The sequence below is a fragment of the Lonchura striata genome, chromosome 14 (assembly GCF_046129695.1).
Source record: "Lonchura striata isolate bLonStr1 chromosome 14, bLonStr1.mat, whole genome shotgun sequence".
In the NCBI taxonomy this organism is placed as follows: domain Eukaryota; kingdom Metazoa; phylum Chordata; class Aves; order Passeriformes; family Estrildidae; genus Lonchura; species Lonchura striata.
The window spans coordinates 1,835,937-1,861,434 of NC_134616.1; the positions used below are offsets into that span (position 1 = coordinate 1,835,937).

A 25,498-nucleotide genomic window follows, 5' to 3' on the forward strand; every position below is an offset into this window, starting at 1 on the left:
CAGATGGAGCAGCTCGGAGTGACTGAGCAGCACTGGGGTTATTCAGCAAGCTGCCACAAATTTGTTATCTTGGGAAGCCTGCAGTGGGGCTGAGCCATTCCAGCTGAAAACCTGCAATGAAACCGTGCAAGGGAAATACAAAAACCTGCCATATTAATTAATATTAATTAATAAAATTAATAATATTATTAATATAATAATAATATTAATTTTAGGCAATTAGCTATTAAATTAAAATAATGAGATAAGTAGTTATAGGCAGTGTTTATACAGAAGTAGGATGTGGTATGAAAGCACCTTGCTTCATTTGCAATCCAAATGAAAACATGCAGAGTGGTTTTTTGCAATTTAGGATACTCTTAGAAATTGGGACTCATCCTATGACCGAAAATCTTTACAACAGGACCAAAAAAATAATAGTATGTTTGACAATAGCTGTCACAGGATAGTGCCTGCTAAACTATATTCAAATGGATAAAATTTACTGATTATTGATTGTTGAATAGTATGTGGAATTATCCTTTTGAAGGAGGCTAGCCATTGCTTCCAATGGCATTGGCTTATCCCTCCTACCTCTTCTGCTTTCCCAGTTTATGAGTTCCCTGATTTTTGGCAACTTTTGGTTTTATAATTAGGCTGTATAATTTAGTATCATAAATAGCTGAGACTGGCAAGCAGAGTGTAACTGATAATGTACCCAGCAACTTCTTTTATGTTCTAGAGTAATTGTAAACAAGAATAAAACTGATTATTTCAGCAAACAGTCACAAAGATTGGTTTTAATTTTAGGTTTTTGTCCACAGCCAATAGAAAGAGGATGGTTTGTATTGATGAATCTCTGCTGAGGATGGAAGGAGCCAAGAACCCCCATAAGTGCACTTCCAAAGGATTCCCATGGATCTTCGTTTAGCGTGACTGTGGATAAAGGTGGGTTTGTGTCACCCTGTCATGGTTTGACACTGGCACAATGCCAGTGCCCCCATGAAAAAGCAACCCCTGACTGGATTGACCTCTTCCTTCTGAGAAAATTCTTTTTCTGTGCCAAACCACGACACACCTGCAAACTCATCCCCTCACTGCTGAGCACTTTGTTTATCCATTCTCCGGGGGAGATGCACTTTGGTGTCGTGTTTGATTGTCCAGAGGTTTTATGAGGTCTCTCCAGGCTTGGCTGCCTTTGGAATGATTTTAAGTAGTTCTGTCCTGGAGGCAGGAGCAGCAAGGCTCTGCTGCCCTCGCTGAGCGTGTGTAACCCAGCCAGCCAGGCTGCAGTGAGCCGAGCTCCTCCGAGTGCAGCTGCAGCCCCAGAGAGCAGGGCTTTACTCATATCCTCCCTGCACAGAAATGGCATTTCTTCTCCACAGCATTTTCTCCTGAGAGGACCAGTTATTGGCCATGTCACGAGCACTCTGCTCCTCCTCAGTGACTGATTTCTCCAGGCATACACGGATCCCTTTTGCTACCCAGTGATCCAAATTCCACTCACTGATCGAGCAGTGTGTGCTGCCTGTGAGGACAGAAATTCTTCCTGAGTATGAGTCAAAGTTCATCTGGTTTTGTTTCTGGTCCAGTTCAAGAACACACATGCTTGTAGGGATAGAAGGTTTCAGTAGCCTTTTGTATTCATTACTAGTTCTAATTCTAATATATTCTAATTCTGTCCAGGCCCCTGCCGCTGGTACAGACTTGCAGAGCAGGTCAGGATAACCAGAATAATCAGCAACAGATAATCAGAATGGCAAAATTCCCCTTCTTCTATTACCTGCTGCTGCTGCTTTGAGGGTAAGTAGCAGACAATATATATAAAAAAATAGACAATATTATATTAGCCTATTGCAATACAGTTTCTTCAGGCTTGAGCATGAGCAGGAAAAGAAATAATTAAAAAATAATCAAAAAGAATGGGGAGGTAATCAACTAATGGACTTAGTCCAGCCTGGACTAAGTTTAAGTGTAGGGTACCTTTTTTTTGTTGTTTTGAGGGTGATTAAAGCAACAAAATTTGAGACAGACAGCAAAAAGACCGAGAAAGTGATGTTAAAATTTGATGGCAAGCATATGGGTACCTCCCCACATCCCTGACAACCCTGGATGACATTGCATTTGTTTCACTCCTGGAATTAAATCTGTGTTTTCTCATCCGAGTTAGGTTTTGGTATTTCTGCTCTTGGTTGCTTTCTGGAGGAGCCATTTAGGAGATGAACTGAGTAAGAATGCAGTACCATAGTTAGATGCTGTCGTGGTGAGCAAACCTGGCTTGGGCCAGGTGTCACTTCAGTGTCACCAGAGACTCGCCACTGCCTGGGACTGCCACAGCTTCTGCAGGCTTGAGCATGAGCAAGCAGGAAAAGAAATAATTCAAAAATAATCAAAAAGAATGGGGAGGCAACCCACCAATGAACTTAGTCCAGCCTGGTCTAAGTTTTTAGCCTTCCTGGTTAAATATTCTAAGGCAACAGTTGTGGTGCTTTACACAATGCATTGAACAGCTCCAACACACTGCGCTCCTTGCATTCATAAATTTAGTGTTTGTATTCCTGAAGCAGCTGTTTTCTTCTCTTGCTCTACTTTAGCTCTTCTTCAGAATACAAATTCCAGCTCATTTCCATTTTTTCCAGACCTAACACTTTAAAGTTTTATTCTGCTGTTTGCTTTTTAACCCTTTAGGCCAAAAATTGAGTGGTTTGAGGACCACTCTTTTATTTTTCAAATAAAGTATTCCTTTGCTGTTAAATATTTCCCAGTATTGATCATCCTTTTGGAAGGATCTTCTGGGACAGTAGCTGAGACAGAAGAGCTTGTTCCTCTTCTTGAATTTGACTTGATTGCTTTCATGCAGAACTAATTGCCATGTTTTCACAGGTGAGTCCTCATCCTGGATGCACTTCAGTTTTTACACATCAAAGAATAAGACAGACTTTGGAGATGGGACTTTTAAGATGGGAATTAATAGGGGCTGTGCTTTGTCCTTCAGAAAACTTCAGACCGAAAGTGTTATGGATTTGGCAGTAGAAAATTCTGGCAATAATGGCAGATACTGCTAACAGCCCTTTCCCTTCCCCCCTTTGCTACAGGCTGAAGTCCTCTACAGTAAAGTCTGCTTGCCTTTAAAATCTGAAAAATATTGTGCTTGTATTACTCAAACAATTCTTCAAAAAAAACCACCTTAAAGTTATAGATACAGTTCTAAATATCTCTCTTTATTTATGCAAAATGTATATATGTGCTCACTAAAATAACTTAAAAAATCAGCTAAAATTATTGTTCCTTGTTACACATTACAGCACCATGGATAGAAAAGCTTCCAGAAGTACTTGGGGAAAGAGCTGGTCCAGATTGGTAGATTGGGAGTCTGATACAAAATGTGGGAGAGCCTGTCCAGCTTTTATTCCTGCCATGTTCTCACTTAATCCCTATTCTCTCCCAGAAGGCCAATCTGGAAGTGGGGAGAGACAACTGCAAAGCCATTTGCAGCTGGCTGGCAGGCTGGAGGGAAACATCCTGAATATCTAAAGTTGAGATGAAAAAAAAAATTCTAAAATAACTTCTACTACACTACTGAGCTCATAGGACACTTCACAAACAGACCAGGATAAAAATATTCAATGTTAGCTTAGACTGCTCAAAAAATTTTTGTTTCTTTGTCTTGCTGTCACATTTCAGAAGTGCAGTAATGTTTTCAGGTTGCATGAGGAAGATGTCCTGCATGGATGGAACATATAAATTTAAATTCAGACACTTCCTACATAATAAAACCACAAACAAGTGTGGGGACATGAAGAGTGTTAAAATACATCAGCAGTAATATTATAGATGATTATATTTGGCACCTGGTGTAGAACATACCTGTGAAGCAGGAATTACCATCTAAATGACTAAAACTCCCACAGAGGTGATGGAATGTATTTATTAGGTGGCTGACAAGCTGATAACAAAGACTGATATAACTGTGTTTCTGGGTTTGTCAGGTTGAAATACCACTTCTCTACAAACTGTGCACGGGAACAGAAGGCTGAGCTGTTGCACTGGGTGCACCTGGAGCAATCTCCTTGTCTTTCTCTGGACCCCTGAGCATCCTCATTTGTGTTCTTCCCATTGATCCCCCTGCCCCAGCTGGGGGAAGGTGAGCCAGGAGCTGGGGGGAGTTTGCTCATCAGCCAAGGCTGACCCACCACAGTTCTGGAAAATTCCACATCAAAACTGCAGCCCAAACTAGTCTCTGAAAGGTAAATGCCTGAACATGAGACCTTCCCTTCTAGAAAAGGTGGATTCTTGGGTTGTGTGGGTTTTTTTTGTTTCATTGGTTAGTTGTTTGATTTTTTGCAAAGAACAGGTATAAATGCCATGTCCTGGAATGAATTTGTGCTGGGAACTGCTTCTTTAGCTGTTAGACAGTGAGGAAGCAGTGTTAGCTCAGAGGGAAATGAGTCAGACAAAATTAATTAATTCAGAATAAGCAGCATCTCTTAGTGGAGGTCTGTGTGACACGGCGGTGTCCAGCAGTGAAGGGCTGCACTGGCAGGAGCAGGGAATCCTCTCAGTGCCTGTTTTTGTGAGGATTATCCAGGAATTCCTCCTCAGCTGTGAATTACAGTTTGATGTATTGCCAGTTTCCTGAGGAGACTGTTTATTTTGGTGATGCTCATAGGCATATGCAGTGCCATCCATCCTGAGCCTGTACTTGGCCAGAGGTTAAATCTCTCAGGTATTTATTTCTGGTATAATCATGGCTTGCTTCTCTTTCCTGCCACGTGAGAAAAGCACAAACCAGTCCCCAGGTTTGCCAGATAACTGCTCAAGCAAGTATAAAGCAAAAGAAGGCTGGCTGCTATTGTAAACAGAATGTGAAAGGAGAGACAGAGCTCTGGAACTGCTCCTCTGTTATCAGTCTGGCATGGAAAGAGATGGAGATTTTTACACACTTGGTCTCACAGTTTAAGTGGTCCACTGAGAAGTTTAAAATACTGCCACAAGGCTTTATTAATTTTGCCTGCATCATCTATAGTTCCCAAAGCCTTTTAGTTGCACAAAAAGATCAGAAAAGAAGCCTATAGCTGAAAATAAAACTAAGGGTTCACAAAAATGCTGGTTGGTCAGTAGTGCTGGAAGGACAGTGTGTGTGTACTTACAGATGCACAGACATGCTGATGTGTAAAGTAAAAGTCCATGGGCAAATCCTTGTGTTGTTTTGATTTTTAAAAGTGTTTTTTAATTTTTTTTTTAAGTTCAAAAGAAAAAAATAGTTAATTTTATTTCTGACTTTACAAAATATAGAATTTAAAAGTGACAGTGGATTGGAGGATGAAATTGCCACCTCTCCAACCACACTGGTCAAACCAACAGTCCAACAATTCTCAATTCATCAATTCTCTCCTCCCAAAAAGAAGAATGCAAAACAATCTTTATTTACATGAACAGTACATAAGAATTCCAGTAGAAATATGTAAACATTATCAGAAAATTAAAGAAGTTTTATAAGAACTTTAAAACTTTCAAAAGAACTATAAAAGAAAACTTAACACTTTTAAAAATCAAGACAACACCCTTGGCCAGGTCTTTTTCCAAGATTAATTTAATAAGAAAGTGACAATTTATTAAAAGGTTTTGAGGAAAGGTCAGGTTTTGATAGAGCTTCAGAAGCAAAGTTATTTTAGGTCCAGCATGATTACCTGATAATGAGAGACCCAGCAGGCTGGGTCTCATGACATTCATTAAGGGGCGAGAGAAGGAAGATCTTAGGTCTGATTTAATCTCTATTCCTGTCTTCTCTCTCAGAAAACCTCAGGTTAGCAGAAACTGAGAAAGCCAGGAGAAAAACTAAATTATTTTTGCCTAGATACCTTTCATCAAGAAATTTTTTACAAGGGCATATAGTGCCAGGACAAGGGGGAATGGCTTCCAACTGCCAGGGAGTGAGTTTGAAGTAGATATTAGGGAAAATTCTCCTCTGTGAGGGTGGTGATGCCCTGGCACAGGCTGCACAAAGAGATGTGAAGTGTCCAAGGGCAGGCTGGGCAGGGCTTGGAGCAGCCTGGCACAGTGGAAGGGTCCCTGCCCATGGCAGGGTGGAATAGGATGAGCTTTAGGGTCCTGAAATGCAGTTGAAAAATTAAAATTTACAATTCTAATAAAGATTTGTAGGGAATGGGCATGTTTATTTATAGTGTTGTGGACGCATGTTGGAATTTATTGTTTATTTGCTCTGGGAATGCTGAGGTTGGGAGTTCTGAATGCTCTCCATCTTTTCCTGTGGAATCCAAAGTAAAATCCTCTGCCTTAGTGTGTCACTCCAGAAATGCTGTGTGAGACTGCAGAGAGCAGAGCTGTGCCATGAGGAATGCAGGCAGAGCCCAGCACAGAGCGGTTTGTTAGAGCACTGCAGCAACGAGCTCTTCTCTGAGGCAACAGGCAAATAATACATTCAGATATAGATTTTTCTCTTATTTCATCCTCCTTGGATATCTTTATTTTCAGAGGGAATCACGTAATGCCTTCAATACTGATGAAAGTGAAAGCAAAAATGTTGGTAAAAGCCCTTGGAGGTGTTTGAGAGCTCCCACTGCAGCTTGCCAGGACTCAGTTCTGTCGGGTGTCTCTGTGTTTGATTTCTGCCTTTAGCAGCTGTTTCAAGTCAAAGAGGCCTCGACTTGTATAACTTAGTGCTGATTTGTAGCTGGGATACATATGTGTTCAAATCAACATAACATCCACTTCAGAGGTCAGAATTACCCTGTGCTCAGCCTCCCACTTAGGGAGCTGACTCTCATTTACATGCAGCACAGGTAGCAGTGTTCCATCTCTTTCTGGAGACAAAAAAGGTGTCCTTAGAGTTAAAAATCCATCCTCTGATTTGCTGCTGAAGAAACAAATTAAACCAGCTTTGCACTGTAAATGCCATTTAGTGTTTGCATCACCAGGACTAGGGGTTCACAGGAAATACCTCCTTAGGATATTATGAGGTGAATAATAATAAAAAATCCATGTGGAGGTTCTGAAAAAATATCCAGAAGAGAGAGAAAGAGATGTAATAGCTTGTGCTCACAAAAGTGGCAGGGAGGCCATAATGATGTGTTTCTTTTTAGGAGAAGGGAGGAATCAAGGCCATACAAACCAGACCCAGGAGCACACACTGTCAGTTTTATACAAAAAAGAGGGAAATTACTGAAGGCTGTGCTGACAGAGTTGTAGAAGTTTGGGAAATTGTCATTATCAAAACTCAGGTAAGTCTTCAGCCATGCTGTGGACAATTATGTATTCCTATTTTGCATCAGTGCAAAATAGTGAATGAAGCAGGGAATTGCAGTACACATTTACAGGCAATCATTGTCCAAAAGGTGTTGGACTTTCAGAATTTTTTAAATGGTCAATGGCAATATGACTGATGGACAGATGCAATATATTTCTTTTTAGGATGAGCTTAAAAGCTTTTTTAATCCTTTATTACTGCTTCATTCTTTCCCTCCACCTCTCATTTTCATCTCAGATGAAAATGCCACATGAAAGAAATTCAAGTGTACATTTGTAATCCATGTAACTGAATAGCTGCAACAGACTTTAGGGACTTCAACTTCTATCTTTTGAATACCCAGCTGATGGAGACATATACTACATCAAGTCAGACTTCATGACCTTTGTCTGTCTCAAAAAACCAAGAAATCCTTTTAGAATATAAAGTGGGCTTTGGCTGCAGTGAAGTTTGGCAAGTGTTCCTGACTGCCACAGCACATTTGTAGCTAAACTGACAGTGCAGATTCTCTAAACATCCAAGCACAGCCAGGTTTATCACATTCTGCCTCTTGATGTTTGTAAATTAGTCTTGCTTCTCTCTAATAAAAATCCTTGTAGCAGAACCAAGTGTTCAGCAATTCTATGACAGGACACACTATTATTTTGGAAGCACAGCTATTTTTCTTCAAATTAACTTGTTGACAAGAGGAAAACCATGCTGGAGTCATTCAGAATGTTTCCTGCTACATGCCAGAAAAGCCTCCTCTATCACTTGGAATTTTAACGTGCTGTGCTTTTGTGGAGGAAAGAACTTTATACACTGACATCTCAATGCCACTCACATCTTTATATCTCAAAAATAAAAAAACTAGGGGTCACTTCATGAAAGCAGTTCCAGATCCACAGTGGGCTCAAAAATCAGCTTCAGTCCCAATAATGACCAATCTTTGGGTTGACATCATTCTCAGTTTAAAGGTTTAAATTGCTTCAAACTCTTCGGGTAAGTTTCCCAGAAGATAAAAATAAAGATTTCCATATGTTTTTTTGTAAAATTTAAGCTCTATCCCAAATTAGATTAAACTAAAATCAAATTGACAGATGGGTTCAGGATGGAGGATACAGGGTGTTTTCTTGAGTTCCTTTCTTCTTCTTCTTCCTCTTTCTTCTTGGGTTTAGGTGGTATCTTGTAATTGGGTAGAAAAATCTGCATTGTGGGTCTTTAGGGGTCAGTTATTGGGTTAGAAAGGAAAATATTTTTTGTGTCACTTCTTAATTGGGTAGCTTAGTTTTTGATTAGACTTAAAAGGCCTTGTAACAAGAGACTGTTGGCCATTTTTGTGCTGTTTTCCTGCACGCAGAGTCTGGTGCAGCCAGTGTGCTGGAGTTTTGATAAGATAACATTAAACAGAGGCTGAAAACTGAAAAAGTTCAATGTGTCTCTTGTTCCTGACACAGAACTGCTCCAGGAGGGTCTCCCCTGCCAGGGGAGCCCTCGAGGAGCTGCCCAACTTGGGGCCACAAACTCACAGCAGTGTCCAAAAGCACAAATCCAGCATGGATCAAACTCACACCCAAAAACACAGATCCCAGCACGGATCAAACTACACCCAAAATCTCAGACTGTTTTTGGGAGTGCTCCTCAGGGCTCTGGGGTGCAGGGGTGGGCCCTGCTGGCAGCAGTCCTGCTGCTGGCCTCCCTTCAGAGCCAAGCAGGGATTTCACATCTGTGCTTTTCTCCAAAAGCAGTTAGTGGCATGAAAAGATTTGATTTGTAAACGTCTAAGGCAATAGACTTCATCTTTATAGTGCTCAGAGAAAGGAAGTGTGAGGCACTGAATTGCACAGCTGCCTGCAGAAGGACCACTTTCTTTTCCAAGATCACCATTTATCAGGCAGATGAAACAGGAATTTTTCTGTGAGCATTGTCTCAAGAGCAGTACAGAATCTGTCTGCTGCCTCCTCAAGCATGTGCACTTTTAATGAGTTTCCACCTGCCAAAAAATCTGAAGTTCTGCAGACTCCTTTGCCCTCCTGCTACACCTTTATTTCCACTTGTTAAAAACTTATTATTCACTCACTGTAGGCAGTGGGCTGAATTCACCAGATAAAGAATTAGTCAATAATCACCTTCTCCCTCTCTCTCTCTTTTTTTTTTCTTTTTTTTTTTTTTTTTAAAGTAAAAATCAATAATCTGGTTGGATATAAGGAAAAATTCCTTAATTGCAGGAGTGGTCTGGCATTGGGATGAGCTGCCCAGGGAAGTGGAGGAGTCACAAACCCTGGATGTGTTCAATAAATGAGTGGAGCTGGTGGCAGTTTGCCCCAAAACCACCATGCCAACTCAACCATCTTCCAGAGGTTGGGTTCAGTCATGTTGGAGATGTTTTCCAACCTTAATCTTAATCTGTGATCACCCTTTGTATTAAGCAAGAATCAATATCAGCAATCACTCTTTTTTTTTAGGGGTGGACAACTAAAACTATTTGTGTTCATAAATCTGTCACATCAGGGAATGTGTGGGGTGTGACATAAAGACAGCTCCAGCCCCAAAATGCACAGACTCATGGCAAATTTCAGATATCTGCAGGTGCAAACAGTAAAAACCTAGATAAAGAATAACTTGGAAAATGATCTATACTTCATAAAACAGCATATTTGGACAGCATAGAGGGTTTTTAGTAGGACACATCTCTTAGCACCTGGGGAGGTTTAAATGGGAGATCATTTAAGGCATTAAAATCCTCTTTGTTTAACTCTCTGCAGATGCAACCAGGGCTCAGGGGTGCTCGTGCAGCTCTCAGAGGTTCAGGCATTGGGGTGGGTGGGAATTCTGTCTGGGAAATGGCAAAGGATGTCAATCTAAACTTCAGGAACTCTCATCCCATAGTGAAGTCAGTCCTAGAAAACAACAAAGGGCATAAAATTACAGACAGAGCAATATTAATAATTTAAGAAAATTATTTAAGTGACTAAAATTGAAAAAAAATGTATAAAAATTTAAATGGAGCTAGACAAAGACGATAAGATTTTCCTTTAATGACCCCATCTTAGTTATTGATTGCTATTTTTCTTACAAGAGTTTTGCCAGCTATCTGAAAGAAACTGTCCTTTGAGCATAAAACCAGTAGAGACTAATTAAATCACAGAACATCCTCCAGTAACTTCCATTGGACAGCCAGAACAAAAATATTTTTAGTGCAGCTTAGAAAGTCAGAGCATTCTGAAATTTCATACTCTGTTTGATCTTTCTGCAGATAAATGTAGAAGGCTCAGAAGAACTGGCATTTATTTGAAAAATTGCTTTTTATATCCAGTAATAAAATATGCAAATATATAAAGTCTTTCCCTACCCCATGTTTAAGTTATCTGAACCAGTTCTCCATGTATTTCTTTAGATTTTAAGTCAATTTTAATTAAATGTTTCACATCTCATGAAATCAAGAGAGACGTCTCAAAACTTCAGTCAAATATTTGAAGATAAATTTCACAGAAATACAAAACTAAAACTTGAATAAGTTACTTTTTCTGTCAAAGGAGCTTTAGGCACCAAGCTACTCAGAATCTTTAAAATATTCCTAGATTATGATGTTGCACAGACTGTCCAAATTCTTTGACAGTGTTAGCAAGTAAGAATCAGAAACATTTATTGTTTAAGGCAGCCTCCATAATATGTTTGGACAAAAATGGCTTTATTTATTTTTTTTTTTTCAAGCATATTACAGGGGCTTTCCAGTCAAGATTTAGGTCTGTAGTTGTCTATCAAGGCTCCAGTGTCCATTTCTGTGCTTTTGAGGGCAAACCCTGAGCAGTGAGTATCATGTGTACTCCAGATTAACCCACTTCTGTTACTTTGTAATTTGAAAAGACTCAAGGAATTTATAATTTGGCTCTCACTTAAGAAACAAAGCTAAATATTGGATAATAATAACAACAACAATAATAATAATCTAAGTAATTCTACAGGAGCAGCAGGAAATTATAAACCCTCTTCCCTGGCACAGGTGATTTTGGGTGTGACACTATTAGTGGCTTATTTGTCTGCTGTTTTCCAACTCTAAATCCAGATTCTTATGTGGATACACTCTTCTTTCTGAAATTTGAAAAATTCATTCTCCTGTGTTCTTTCCTGAGCTTTTTTCTGCTCTCCCCAATGTTTATTCTGTCAGCTGCAGTCTGAGAATCTCATGGGTCCCCCACCTCTCCCTCCTGAAATACCAGACTCCTTTCAGCCCTTTTTCACTCACCTTCCTATCTGCAGTCCTCCTGGAATCTCAACTTTTAACTTCCATTTCTAAAATTCCTGCAATGCCTCTCCTCCATTCCACCCCATTTCTCAAGAGCCCAGTCAACTGCCTGTGCAAAAAGAAAGAAAAAAACCCACTTATTTCTTTCTTTACAGTGCTGAAAAGTCTCGAGCTCTGCCAGCACATCACAAAGGTCCTCTCATCCCCAGTTCTGTGCTGTCAGCAGCGAGCAGGAAATCTGAGCAATCTGAGCAGCTTTAGATCTCCATCACAAACTGCTCCGTGTCCTGTGCTGCTGCTTGCCTCTCAAACTCAAACTCCCAGCCCAAGGGCACGGCAGCTGTTGCACTTTTAGGCTTCTGTCCCTTGAATAAGTGACTTTTTCTGTCAAAGGAGCTGTAGGCACCAAGTCACTTGGACTCTTTAAGCAATTTTTAGATTGTGATATTGCACAGTGTCCACATTCGGATCTGCCTGGTTTTTCAGCGGGGGATTCAGAGGAGCTCCAGCTCCCAGCCCTCTTTCTGCCCCACTCTGATGCAGAATTTGTGAGAGATAGAGGGCATGATTTATGTCAGGAGTTACAGAATTTCTGAGATAGAGGACATGATTTATGTCAGGAGTGAGCACTGAGCTGCCCCTCAGACCAGGCCTTGGTGGGGCCTCGGAGCCTTTGACGCAGTAAGAATTCAGTTGTGGCAACGTTAGAAATTATGTTAAGATAACTACAAAGTAATGAGTGATCTGAGTGTAAATTAGGGTAGAGCTGCAGTGTGAAAAGCCTGACCACCTTAAGGCAAAGGCAAACAATGTTAGTGTGGCCATCAGAGTGCCTTTGCAAACTGTAAACTATATAGAAGTGTATATAAGCTGCCATCTTCTCTTGAATAAACAGAGAACGTTGCATTAACCATACTGGTTCGACCTGTGTTCGTCCTGTCCAGTTTTCCTGTCTTATGAGGACCCTGGCCTTGCCACTCCTTCCACCCTGAAGCAGCTGCTGCAGCCCAGGATGGCAAATTCCAAATTCCCACATTTTCCCTTTCCTCCTGCCCAGTCCGAGCAGGTTCATTGAGAGTCTGCACATGCAGCTGCTGTGTGAGAACAGACAATATCCAAGCAAAAAAACCTAAAAACCTTGTGAAGGCCTCGGCTTCACTACCAATGTAGCCATCCAAGAATTAGCTGGAGTTCTTAGTCTTGTGGTTTAGAAAATGTGGAGGGGTTTTCATGGGCAAGCAAAAGCAGATAAGTGCTAACATCCATCGAGTGTAGTTTCTGCAGCAAAGTCTAGGTTTTCCAAAAATCAAAGGCTTGAGAGAATGAAGGGAAACTAAAATCCAGCGTAAAAATAGACCCCAACATTAAAAAAAAAAACAAAAACAAAAACAAAAACAAAACACAATAATATACTGCCTCCTTAGGTTAACTCTCAGCTGCTTTGGCTGAAATAACAAAATAAACTGGAGCAAAGCATCACAGGGAATCTGGCTCTGTGTGGGTGTGTGTCTGAAAATCTAGAAAAGCCATGCAGAGTGAAAAAATTCACATAGCTGCTTGGCAAAACTGGGAGCTACCGAGAACTGCTTGTTACTAAAAAAGTATCAGAAAACATTAATGAGGGCCCTGCTGCCTCCAAATGTTTGTGCTATTGAGACAGCCAGCACAGAACCTCACCCTGCTGGGGCTCTCTGAAGTGGTGCAGGACTTCACCTTCTGGAAAATGCAGCCCTGCTCTCATCCCAAATGGGGTTTTGAGGAAAAAAAACCAAAATCCTGAACCCGCTGCACAATCTCTGGTGTGTTTCTGTGCAGTGCAGCCTTTATTTGCATAATCTTTTCCCAAAAAGCCCTCTGCAGCAGGACTGGAGCAGCCCCATGGGTGATTCTGGCCTCAGTGATGCCACATCAGCTGTCTCCCCCTGCTCCCAGATGGATTTCCATCCTCAGGGAAAGCTGCTGATAATGTTTTTATTGATAAGAAAATCAGGAGACTTTCCCCAGACATTTCAGTTCTTCCACAGCAGAAATGGCAGGGAGGGAAGTGTCTTGGGAAGTGAAGCATTGTGAGGTTTTTTCTGGGGGCACGGGGGTTTGTGTTATTGGAAGGACAAGGAACTGCAAGTTGATCACAAAAGTACAACTAAAAAAAAAAACAGCAACCCAGAGGGATAAAATTGAACATCCCAAAGCACTACTTTATCTGTTCCACATGAGCTTGAGAAATCTTAAGGATATCCTGTGCTTCAATCTTAAAATAAAAACTCCAGTGCCAGGCACTCCTGAGAATAAGGTAACTCAGTAAATTAAGGCAGCTCGAGCTCAGAATTTTATACCCAAGGGGTGTTAGACTGGGGAAGGATGGAAATTGAGTCTGTCCTTTATCCAAGTGGAATTGTGAGCAAAACTCGCATTTTCGCTGCAGCTTTTAAGATTATATTTGTCTTTAATCAACTTTAATAAGAAAACAGGGGAAAACAGCTTGAGAAATACCAACCCCCAAAACATTCTGGTTTCAAAAATTAATGGAGAATATTTAGTGGGATATGCATTTCTCCTACAAAGCATGGTACAGACAGTTGGAATAAAAATCCCTCATTCCACTTTCATTACTGAGGCAGAAAAGCAAAGCAAATGGGAATGGCTCTGTAACCATAGCAACATTTGCCATTATTATTTTTTCAAAGAATTTCCGAGGCTCTACAATTTGAATTCTGCATTCTGAGGATAAAGTTTGTATCAAGAAAAAGAATGGAAGAACTTTATTTGGTTGCAGGCCCTGATGGAAACTTTTAAAAAGATTTTTTTTCCCCCTAAAGAGTAGTTTAAAAAAGAAGTCTCATGCCAACAATAAGGAATATAATTTCTTATCATTTTCTTAAATATAGTGTAAGATGTATGTAGCTCTCAGGAGATAGGGTGTGGCAATTATGACTGCGTGAAAACATGCTAATTGAGAATAGTCAATTAAAAGGAATGGCAGGAAGTGTGGAAAAATAATCATGGTTTCCATACAGGATATGATATTTTTCATAATCCTCAATACAAATTTCCTGGGTGCTGTTGCTTGGGTCAAATACAAGATTTTTTTCTTTCTGTCCCCTTCACCTCAGTGGGCACATTTAATCTCATTTTACATTTATTATGAATAATTGTGCTCACAATAACTTAGAAGCACAGCCATTTATTTAAGAAGGAGCTGGAATAAATATAAAAGTAATCACTCTTAAAATACTATAGAGACACCTGAAAGGCGAAAAAAAAAAAAGAAATAAAAAGGAAAACGAACCAAAAAATCCAAAGCCACCATGAATAACAGTCAGGATATACATTTAGCAGAACCAGACCAAAAAAACACAATAGGAACATGACTTATTTATTATATTTTATTCCATGGCAGATGTCAGCAGGAGCAGCACTTCTTGTGCTCCATTTAAATGGGAAGGTTGACACTTAAAAATCTATTTCAATCAAATCACGACTGATTTAATGAACATTAATCAGATGCAGATGACTATGCCAAAATATTAACTTGTTAATTGGAATAATTCACTGCAGGCTGGAAAGCCACCTCATCTTCAAACGACCTGCTAGAAAATACAGCTGACCAGAGAATTAAATCTGCCCAGGACTGATGCAGCAGAACCTAGAGACTGTAAGGAGAACAAGGTAATAATGTCTCTACCTCCAATCTCTTCTTAATATTTCTCTTTTGTGCCTGCTCCAAACATAAATAACTCCTTGATGGGTAGACACAGCAAGCTATTAGGTCTATTGTGCTAATGATCTGCAAATTAAACTGTAGCAAACCCAAAGCCTCCATGCTGAAGTTGTTAAGACCTTCTCTGTCAATAACCTGCAGAAAATGAATTACACAATTATACCTCAGTGCAAGCTGTAATGACTACAAATTACAGCAGTAATTGTATCATACAGCAAAGTGATTTGATTCATTGCTTACAAGGCATAATTAATAAGCTGAAATGAGATTATCTCTATATTCTATCTTTAGAGTCTATTTTTCTGAGGAATAATTTGTTGGTGATTTTTTATCTGCCCAGCATCTTGTTGCTCTGACTGTCAGAAATATTTAATGCTTTTTTTTTTTTTTTGGGTGAAAGTCATAGAGCATCATCCTAAATTACTGAGGTAAGTCTGGTAGGGTCTGTGAAGAATCAGGAGGAATCACTGCACTCGAGAGATGAACTAGAGAGATAAACAGAGATAAATAGAAGGCAATCTTGTATGCAGAGAGCTCTTTGAGGGTATCTGCTGATGAGCAAGGGCAGGGAAATGACTAAGGCAGATTGCATTTGCACTTCTGTTAGATGACAGTTCATTTTAATTTCATTGATTGCTTTTAAGTTAGGATAACAAAACAGCCTTTATTATTTCCCAGGGGAAAGAGAATTAGAAGGAAAGATTTGGGAGCACTGTGGCACAAGAAACTGTAAACCAGAAGGAGACAGAAAAATACCTTAGCTCAGGACTGTGGGGAACGTGTTAAAGGTTCCTGATGGTGGCAGAAGGAGTGGAAATGATCACTAACAGCACTCCCCCAAACCCTTCCTATTCTTGCCAGTATTTTTTCTTAAAGTCTGCTTTATTAGCATGCTATTTAAATACCAAGAGGTTTATAAGAGAATAACAAAGGGGTAACATATCAATGCTCTCACCCTGTCCAAATGAGCACCTCTACTCATTTCAATCAGAGATTTAATTGGGACCTAGTTGCTGGTTTTGATTTGTTGTTTAAGTAAATTGTTTTAATTTTATAAGCCTACTCTGCTCTGCTCATTACAGGTGTTTTTCTAGAAGCTTCCAGCTTGAGCTTTCTGTTCTTAAGGGCAATATTAAATAGCAGAGCTGCTGTGGAATGCAGTTTATCCTCCTGCTGCAGTCAAATGAAGAAAATCTGGGAGCTCCAGAACCTGCCTGGGAAGATAAGGCTCATAGAAACAAAAGCTTTAAGAGTTCTCTGGCTGCTATTTTGCTCAAAAGTAAAAAGCCTATTAATTTATTATTAGAATATTCTCCTTAATCAAAATGCTGATTCAGCTTGCTATTTATTAGATTATTCTAATGAAGACTATGAAAATCAGGAAAGCAGCCAGAACAGCAATCAACTCCATTTTGCACTAAACTCAAGAACACCTGGTGCTTTGCAACTTTGTCCTTTGATAATCTGGAAAACCAATTTTCAGCACCTAAACTAGTATGTTGGTCACCAGCAGAAGCTATGTTAGTTTACCTTGTTTTTCTTTACTCTGTGCTTTGAAAGCATTAAGACATCTATATTAAAATGTTAATATGAAATTCCAGTGGAAAGCCTGGATTTCTGAATGCATGTATTTTTCCATAACATTCTCTGCAGTTGCACTCAAACAGAGAGAATAATCTGAATGTCAAATATTTGACAAGTCAATTTGAGCAGAAGTAGGTAACTGTGGAGCCAGGAATTATTTTCAATAATTGATAGCAGTTTATAGCATGCAAATCACATATAAGAAACATAATTTTCAACCCAAGAACAAGGCTTGATAAACCCTTAATTTTATTAAAGATTCTTTCTTTTCCCCTCGCATCTTTATCTTAAAAATGCATTACAGCTGGCAGCTGTATTTGCTATCACTGTGTTCAGAGATTTTCCTTTATTCTCCCATACATAGATAGCCAGGTTAACTTCCAGCCACCAAACACAAAAGATTGAAAAAATCCAGCTGCTTTCATTATGAACATAAAGAAATATCTTGGTGATCTAGAAGAGGAAGGCCCTTTACCTTACAGTAAATCAAGCTTGCAGACACATTAAAAGAAAAAAACTGTAAAGTTCAAAATTGTTGTATAGTTTATTAAAATTATTGACTGTGTAAGAGTGGGGAATGTGTTCTCAACATGAAAATTGCATCATGAGTGCCTGTAAGTTCTCTGTCAAAGCAAAATCCTAATGGGATGCACAATTCCCCCATTCCCAAGCAGGGACAGGCAATCCCCCCGATCTCATCAATCCCAAATCTGCTTGTCTGGGGACAGCAGAAAATGCTCAGAAATGGGAGTGAGCACAGATTGGTCACTCCAGGAAACAAAAACTTCCACCTGCTCTGCGGCGTTTGCTGTCCAAGGTTCTGGTTTTCAGAAAGCATCATTGACATTTTAAATAGGAAATGCAAAAAGCCCTTTAAGATCTCTACCTAAAGTTTTTCTTGTCTCTCTCAGAAGCAGCATCACCATTTAGTGTATTTTATACACTATTTTTTGCAGGACTCTGTTCAGATGAAAAGGAAGAAGTCAGTGCACTTTTTACCCCTAAATTAATCTGATGTTCTCACAGGTTTGATTTTTGACAGCAATGTGAGAAAACGAAACAAACTACAACAAACCAAACCCCAAAATCCTGGTTTGAATAGCTCCTTCCTCTCAGGAGTCTGCACAGCAGTAATTGGCAGAGGAAAAGCTCTGCTCCATTCAAGTTTCTTTTCTTATAAAACAGAGATGAGAATACCTTTGAGCATAATTCAAATAATTGACTGTCTGCATCTATTTTTGTTGATATATGTCAACCAACAGAGCTGTAAGTTAGCTCAAGCAATTCTAAAGAAGACAAGAATTCCATCCAGAGCAGCTCAGTACATGAAATAATTCCTTTTATGCACGTTACCTCAGAAGTACTATTTTCTATTTCAAAACAATACAGGTACCCTACAACACCAAAAAGAAAATCAAGGAAATACACCTGCAAGTAAGGTATATTACAGGCACTGTGACATGCAATTATACATGCTACTACTTTTCAGCTTCCAATTCTAGACTAATGAAAAATCAAAGTTCACTGAATTACACTAAAAAGATTTCTAGGTTGAAATTCAATGTAATGATTCATGAGGTAATTCTTTTTCAGAGATGCCTAAACAGAAGTGTACTCAGCAGGGTGTAGGACTATTGAAACAGGGAAAGTCACTAGTTCTGAATCCCAGGACAGGATCCTGGTTAAACTGGGATTTCTGTGTGGGCAGCCAGGTATTCCCAAGTGCAGTGCAAGTGTCTTTCAGTAGGAAAAACTTCATCTTATTCTACTTTTTGCTGTGAAATCAGCAAGAGTTCTGCTGTACTCATCAGCACAGAGATCCTGTGTGTCTGTTTGAGGCCCTGGCACAGGTGCCCAGAGGAGCTGGGGCTGCCCCTGGACCCCTGGAATGTTCCAGGATGGGGCTGGAGCAGCCTAGGACAGGGGAAGGTGTCCCTGCCATGGCAGGGGTGGCACTGGATGGGCTTAAAGGTCCCTTCCAACCCAAACCCTTCTGTGATTCTTCATTTTTAACATCCAGTGATGGAAATACTGCACTTTTCCCACTCCTTTGTTCTCATTTTCCAGGTTTTGCATTGAATTCTACAAGCCATAGGTAACTCCAGCTTATTCTGATGCATTCCATTTGTAGCAGTTCAAGCCACTGTGGTTATTTATTTCTGAACCTCTGACAAATCTCACGGGTTCTGGGACTTCAGGGCCATGTCACAAAACGAACACAATGCAGCCATCACCACCAAACATCCCTCTCCAGAGACAGATTAGGAGGTCCACATTTTCTGCTCACTTCTATGTCAACACACCATTCCTTGGGCACAAAATGCCTCCACCTCAGCTAATGCAGTTCCAGCTTTTCCCCCCTCCTTCCTTTTGTTCGTTATTTTTTCAATAGTTGAAAAGAGTGAACAAAATTAATACAAAAATGTATTACACTAGCACTAAACACTGGTCAGCTACTTGCACTGATTGGATAAAACTTGGTACAGTTGAGTTGGAGTTTCACTGGGAATCTGAAACTTAAATGGATGGAAAATTGTGGTGATGCATGCTTTATTTTTACTTGTTTGCAAAAAAAAACCCCATAACTTTATCAAACATTATGAACACTTTCACTGCTGACAACCCTCTTCAAACATCAACTACTGTAATTTCCCCCACATTTACATAATACTGGCTGATTAAGCTGACAGAATTTTCTTTGCTTCTTGCTGCAGAAATCAAAAATAAAAACACAGTGTTAGCAATGGTTTGCCCTCCTAAGATTTTTCATGTTGGAGTGGAAGAAAGAGTAAAATGGTTAACCTGAAGCAGGTTAGAATAATATTAGAATATTCTCCTCAGTTACTAATTCCCTCATCCTAGCAGAATTTAGCAGAATTTAGGGTCTGCAGCCCTGCCTGAAGAGAACCACTGGATTCCCTCTTCCTTCACAACCCTCACTAAATTACAGCCTCTTCCCCTGATAATTTATTTCTCAGAGGAATTACAAAGCCTCAAGGCCTGAATTGTCTGGCTGTGACATGAACACAGCTCTCCCCTGGGTTATTGCAATGTAGTCCCACGTGTTATTTCATGTATTATTTTCCTTGTATTCCCCTGTGTTATTGCAATGTATTCCCATGTGTGCTATTTCATGTGTTATTTTCAATATATTCCCATATATGTTATTTCATGTATTATTTCATGTATTATTTTCAATACACTCCCATATATGTTACTTCAATGTATTCCCATGTATGTTATTTCAATGTATTCCTATGCATGTTACTTCATGTATTATTTTCAGTATATTCCCCTCTGTTATTTCATTTATTTTTTCAATGTATTCCCATGTGTTATTTCAATATATTCCCATATATATTACTTCACATATTATTTTCACGGTATTCTTGTGTATATTATTTAATGTGTTATTTTCAATGTATTCCCCTCTGTTATTTCATTTATTTTTTTCAGTGTATTCCCATGTGTTATTTCAATGTATTCCCATGTGTGTTATTTCATGCATTATTTTCAACATATTCCTCTGTGTTATTTCATTTATTAAGTTCAATGTATTCCCATGTATGTTATTTCATGTGTTATTTTCTGTGTTCCCCTGTTATTTCAATGTATTCCCATGTGTTATTTCATGTGTTATTTTCTATTTGTTCCCCTGTGTTATTTCAATGTATTCCTCTGTGTTATTTCATTTATTTTCAATGCATTCCCATGTATGTTATTTCATGTATTATTTTCAACATATTCCCCTGTGTTATTTCAATGTATTCCCATTTTATCACACTCACCAGCCTGGGTTATGTTGAGCAGCAGTGATGTTTCTCTCAAGATGCACATGGCAAGATCTGTTACCATGTGGACATGGCAGGTTTGTAACACAAATTACTGTGTAATTATCACTGTTTCATTGTCATGCAGTTTCAAAATAATCCATGTTGTCTCACAGGTTATAATTAAATCATAATTTCTTTAACTTCCATAGTAAAACTAGTTTCAGAGTTGAAAGGGAGGTCAACAGAGAACTGCCAATAACACAGAACATCCATAAAGACAAAGAAATTCTCTGCTGTGGTTAAAGGAGTAATTTTAACTCCTTTTCTTTCTGTAGAAAAAGATAAGTACAAAAAGCTTTGCTTGTGAACACTTTTAAAACCAAAATTTTTAAAGTATCACAGAAAAATAAGGTAATCAATACATCCCTTAGGAAATCATCCCATCTGGTTCCAGTACACATGAAATTAATTCAGATCAATAACACCCCTCCATACAGCAGTTTAACAGTATTCCAGAAAGGAGTTTAATGATCCACAATAATCAACCATTAAACATTCTGCACTGAAGCTTCCCAAGCCACAAGAATTTATTCTTTTGAATTGGTCTGCCTAACATCAGCAAACAGTTTCAGACATAAATCAACTTGAGAAACACAATTCTAAACCAAGAACAAATAAAAATTGTCTAGAATGCCTGTATAATCACACAGTGAGAAATCTGACATTCTTTTCTTGTTAAAAGAGCAGCTGGAATTGCCTCTGAGCTCCCATCTCAGAACATCCAATTTCTCTGTTGTCATTTTCATATTCATTCACAGTAATTTCCATGGCTCAGAAAGAAATCTGGTAAACAAGAATATGGATTTTAGAGTGGTTTTTTTTTTTTTTTTTTTTTTTTTTTTTTTTTTTTTTTTCTCTGAAAAAGGTGCAGCAGAGTCAGCTGCATTGTATTAGAGCAGGGGAATTCTGTCCTGGTTTGCAGTTAACAAATAATTTTGCTCCTATTTCTCAACAAGTTTTGTGAGTCTTGAGTCCATGGAAAATGCTTTCAGGAACACAGGCAAGCCCACATGACTTTGTTAGTTTTAATTGTAGCTCGATCTATTTATTTCTTCTGGAATGCAGGGGAAGCAGAGGTGGGGAATGAATGCCAGAATGGTCCTTTCACAGCGAGAGGGCTCCCAGGTGTGTGCTAAGGGCTGGGGAAACTCTGCAATTATGCAAAATTCAAAGAGAGCTGGAGAACAGGAGCAGTTAGCAGAGGAGTGAGTGAACAATGATGTTCCATGCAGGAGGAGTATCAGACAGCCCTGGAATTTCAGGCAGTGTTGTGGATGAAAGGCAGGACACAAAAGCACAGAGGAATTACAGAGCTTCTGTTAAATAAGGGTCAGTCAGGTTCAAGGGGCTGCCAGAAACTTCACAAGTTTATGAGTGTTTAGAGTTCTGGATTTCCCTCTTCTCCAGCCTATCCCATCAATCTGGTTTTTAAGATCCTTTTCCCCTTCCACATTTCAATGAGATAAATCCTTTTATCCCTCTCCTGGACTTTGCAGGATCTCTCCTGTGTTCTGGGAGCAGCCTTGTTATCTCCATCCCTCTCCAGGATCCAGATGCCCCTTTCCTGCTGCCTTCCAGCAAAGAGCCTGAGGAACCCCAGCTTGCCTTCCTCCAGCTTTTGGGAACAAGTGGGTAAGAAAAAATGGGCTGGGGCAAGAAGGAATAGGGTGGGACAAGAAGGAATAGGGTGGGACAAGAAGGAATAGGGTGGGACAAGAAGGAATAGGGTGGGACAAGTTCTACCCTGAGGATCAGAAGGAATTACAGGCAATAATCACTCTGCAGCTGCTCTGCTGCCTCCTGGAACTGCAGCAAACTGGGGAACCCCTTCAGCTGCCCCAGCAGAGACCTGGCCTGGCTCACCCAGGGACTTTCTGATTTTATTAGGAGATGTGAAATGGCTCCTGTGGGTTTGAGGCTTGTCAGCACACCCTGTCCTTGCCTTGTTTGCCCCCACAGATTAATCCTTTCCAAACTGTAAAAGGCTGAAGCAAGATTGACTGTGATGAGGAGGAGAGGGGAGGTTTCAGAAGTGTTTATGTTGTTGTAGGCAACAAGGTGTCTGTACAACCTTGATGAATTATTCCTAAAAATAGCAGTAGTGCAGGTGATCAATCTTACAGGTTTGGTCAAAGGGATAAACTTCCCCCAGCCCAGGTATTGATTGCTTACAGTAGGACCACGTTGGAGAATTATAAAAGGCACTTCAGTCCCTGCAAACCGTGGCCACAGAGGTTGGTGCAACAAAAAAGGTGGTTTTTGTTTTGATTCATTTGCTTCTCCTCCTTTAAGTGCTGCCTCTTACTCAGCTCCCACAGTAATTGCTGTTCTTAATTCTTTACAGTTTGCAGTTATCTTTTAAAAATGACGGCTAATTTTTACCACAGCACCATCTCACAAGAAGGTACATGGGCAAAAAAAGGGAGAAGAGAGGATGGTAAGCCATGAAAGGAGGGATTTTCCTGCTGGCTGTGATGTTGATATAACTGTAATATAAAGTCAGCAGACTATTTTTTTTGTTGTTGTTGTTTTAATATTATTTATATGCTGTGATTTAAAAGTTATGTAGCATAATTTCAAATCACAAGGTGACTTCAGGAGTATCCCTGGAGCTTGGCAGCAATGTTGTGCCTCAGGTGGGAACAGGAATTGATGTGGAAGTTTGGATCCTCTCTCAGGGTATCCACTGGAACCTCATCACTTAAACAGCACCCAGGGACAGGGCTGGCTGGTCCTGCTTCACTGGCAGAGGCACTCAGGAAGTCAAATTCAGTTCTGTGTCTGACATCCCACTGAACTCCAGCTTGTGCCAAAGGACAGATAAAAGATGTAGTATTACAAGATGTAATATGTTTGCTCTTTTTTGGCAGAATCTTTGTTGTTTTCTCACGTTTCCTTTAGCAGTGCTAGAAATGCCCTTATGCAACCCCAGAAAAACCCAACCAAAACCACTCAAACCTAAATAAAACCCCAGAAAAATAACCCAAAGACTCCAGATACAACTCACATTTCAATACCCATCATCAACTGCTCCAGGTGTCCCATTGAAGAAATCTCTCATTTGCATTCTCAAATTTTGGATTATTCAGGGCTGTGGCTCTTTCTGCTGGACTGTCTGATGTGAATAGATCTGGTATCTGTTTCATTTGCCTGTGGAATTCTATGTTCACAGTATATAATGTCCTAAATAATGTTCAAAAGGTTTTTTTAGGTTCAGACAACTAGAAAAGATGGATTAATTAACAGAACACCAGCAATATATTAGTAAATATGATGCCAAACCAGGACACTACCTATCATCATGTAAGTATTCCAAATATTTTGAAAATAAATTGTAACTGAAAAGGATAGTACAATTCTGAGCCAAATAATCACTCCTCTTAGAACATCATTTATCTTATTGTAAATTTTAAAATGTGCAGAACACAGAAGTGTTCTGCTCTTACACTGTGGGAGCAGAGATTTTAAAAATGATTCATTGTCTTGTCAGACTATTTGCCTAATGCCAGAAAAAAAATCCATTAACATCTTTCAGCCTCCAAAATATTGGGAACAGAATTTCTATTCCTCCTCCCTTCTGTTACACTGGGCTGGAAAGGGAATCAGAGGAAGAGGAACTCTCTCTGCCACGGTGATTTTACAGTGCAATATGGGATATTTAGTAAAACATGTCTCAGCTTCTTGTTCTTCTTTTATTTTAATTAAAAAAGGACATTTTCCCTACGCTGCAGTACGAGCAGTGTGGACAGTAACAGGTACATTTTGTTCTGGACTGCACAGATAACTCCCCCTTAATTTCACAGGCTCCCATCTGAGGCTGCACATTCCTTCCTATCACTCCCAAACATTTCACATCTGGGAATGGAACTTTCTGGAATCTCATTAGAATAGATTATGCATGTTTTATATGTTGCCTCCCCGAACTGCATATTTTAAAATACACACATCTCACCAGGAAATACTCAATCTGCCGGTTTTGCTTTGTCTACCCTTCCTAGATAATTTGCCTTCTGAACAGAACTGAAAAGAGATTTTAAGTGATTTTAATACAGGAAGAAATCCAGCAGCTGGAGCCAACTGTTAAAAAATGTGAAGCCCCATTAATTTTTTATCACATGTCCAAAAGGACCCTGCTTTGTGTAGATTATACAGGCATATTCAAATAAGTTTGGGAATGAAGCTTCAGAAAAAAATTTTAAGTAATGGATAATGATACCCATGAAAAGATGAGTGAGAAAAAAGGCTGAGAAAAATCTATTTTGATCAACCAGCCAAGCAGAGGAGCGTGTCAAACACATGCATTTTCATTTCTGGGAGAGCAGGCTCATTGAAGCATTAAAGAAGATATTACCACCGAGACAGCTGGATCCCAGCATCCCAAATCAGGGCACATCCAGGTGGGCTCCTGATTTATGTATCCCAGAGCTTCCTCCTGCCAGGGCTGAGTCCCGTGGCACAGAGCAGAATCATTCCAAAGACATGTATGCTCCTCCTCATCTCCTCTCAGAGGCTCCAGCCACTGTGATCAGGGCAGGGTTTGACACAGAAAATGAAAGATTTATGCCTCTCAGCCTCGCCAAGATCTTCAGACATGACCAAAGCAGCACTTATTTCGTGCAATTAATAATTGTATCAGAAAAAGCCAAATCACTCTGTTTACAGTGACACTTGACAAAAGTGGCAAAAATCTTAAATGTTGGTTTCTGAAATTTCTCTTTAAATTCTGAATGTATAGAACAAAGGACATATTTTTTTTATATATATTCACACTTCAGCTGGGATCTTCTTTTCCCTTTTTCAAAAAGTTCCCTGCTAAAAAAACTAATCCTGTAATTTACTACTTCCTTTTATTCAGTGCTTGCCAAAACTTGAACTGCATCTCAGAAAAC

At 39.6% G+C, this 25,498-nt stretch overlaps 2 long non-coding RNA genes across 2 annotated transcripts; both read left to right on the plus strand.

The window, feature by feature from the left end:
• The first annotated feature begins 2,763 nt into the window (after nucleotides 1-2,763).
• LOC110469601 (uncharacterized) lies at nucleotides 2,764-7,145 on the plus strand. The gene is made up of 3 exons (XR_002465276.2): nucleotides 2,764-2,862; nucleotides 3,969-4,226; nucleotides 7,083-7,145. It is a non-coding gene; the product is annotated as an uncharacterized LOC110469601 (long non-coding RNA).
• An 18-nt stretch (nucleotides 7,146-7,163) lies between these two features.
• On the plus strand, nucleotides 7,164-22,317 carry LOC110469600 (uncharacterized). The gene is made up of 3 exons (XR_002465275.2): nucleotides 7,164-7,220; nucleotides 15,030-15,140; nucleotides 22,106-22,317. It is a non-coding gene; the product is annotated as an uncharacterized LOC110469600 (long non-coding RNA).
• Nucleotides 22,318-25,498: the final 3,181 nt, after the last annotated feature.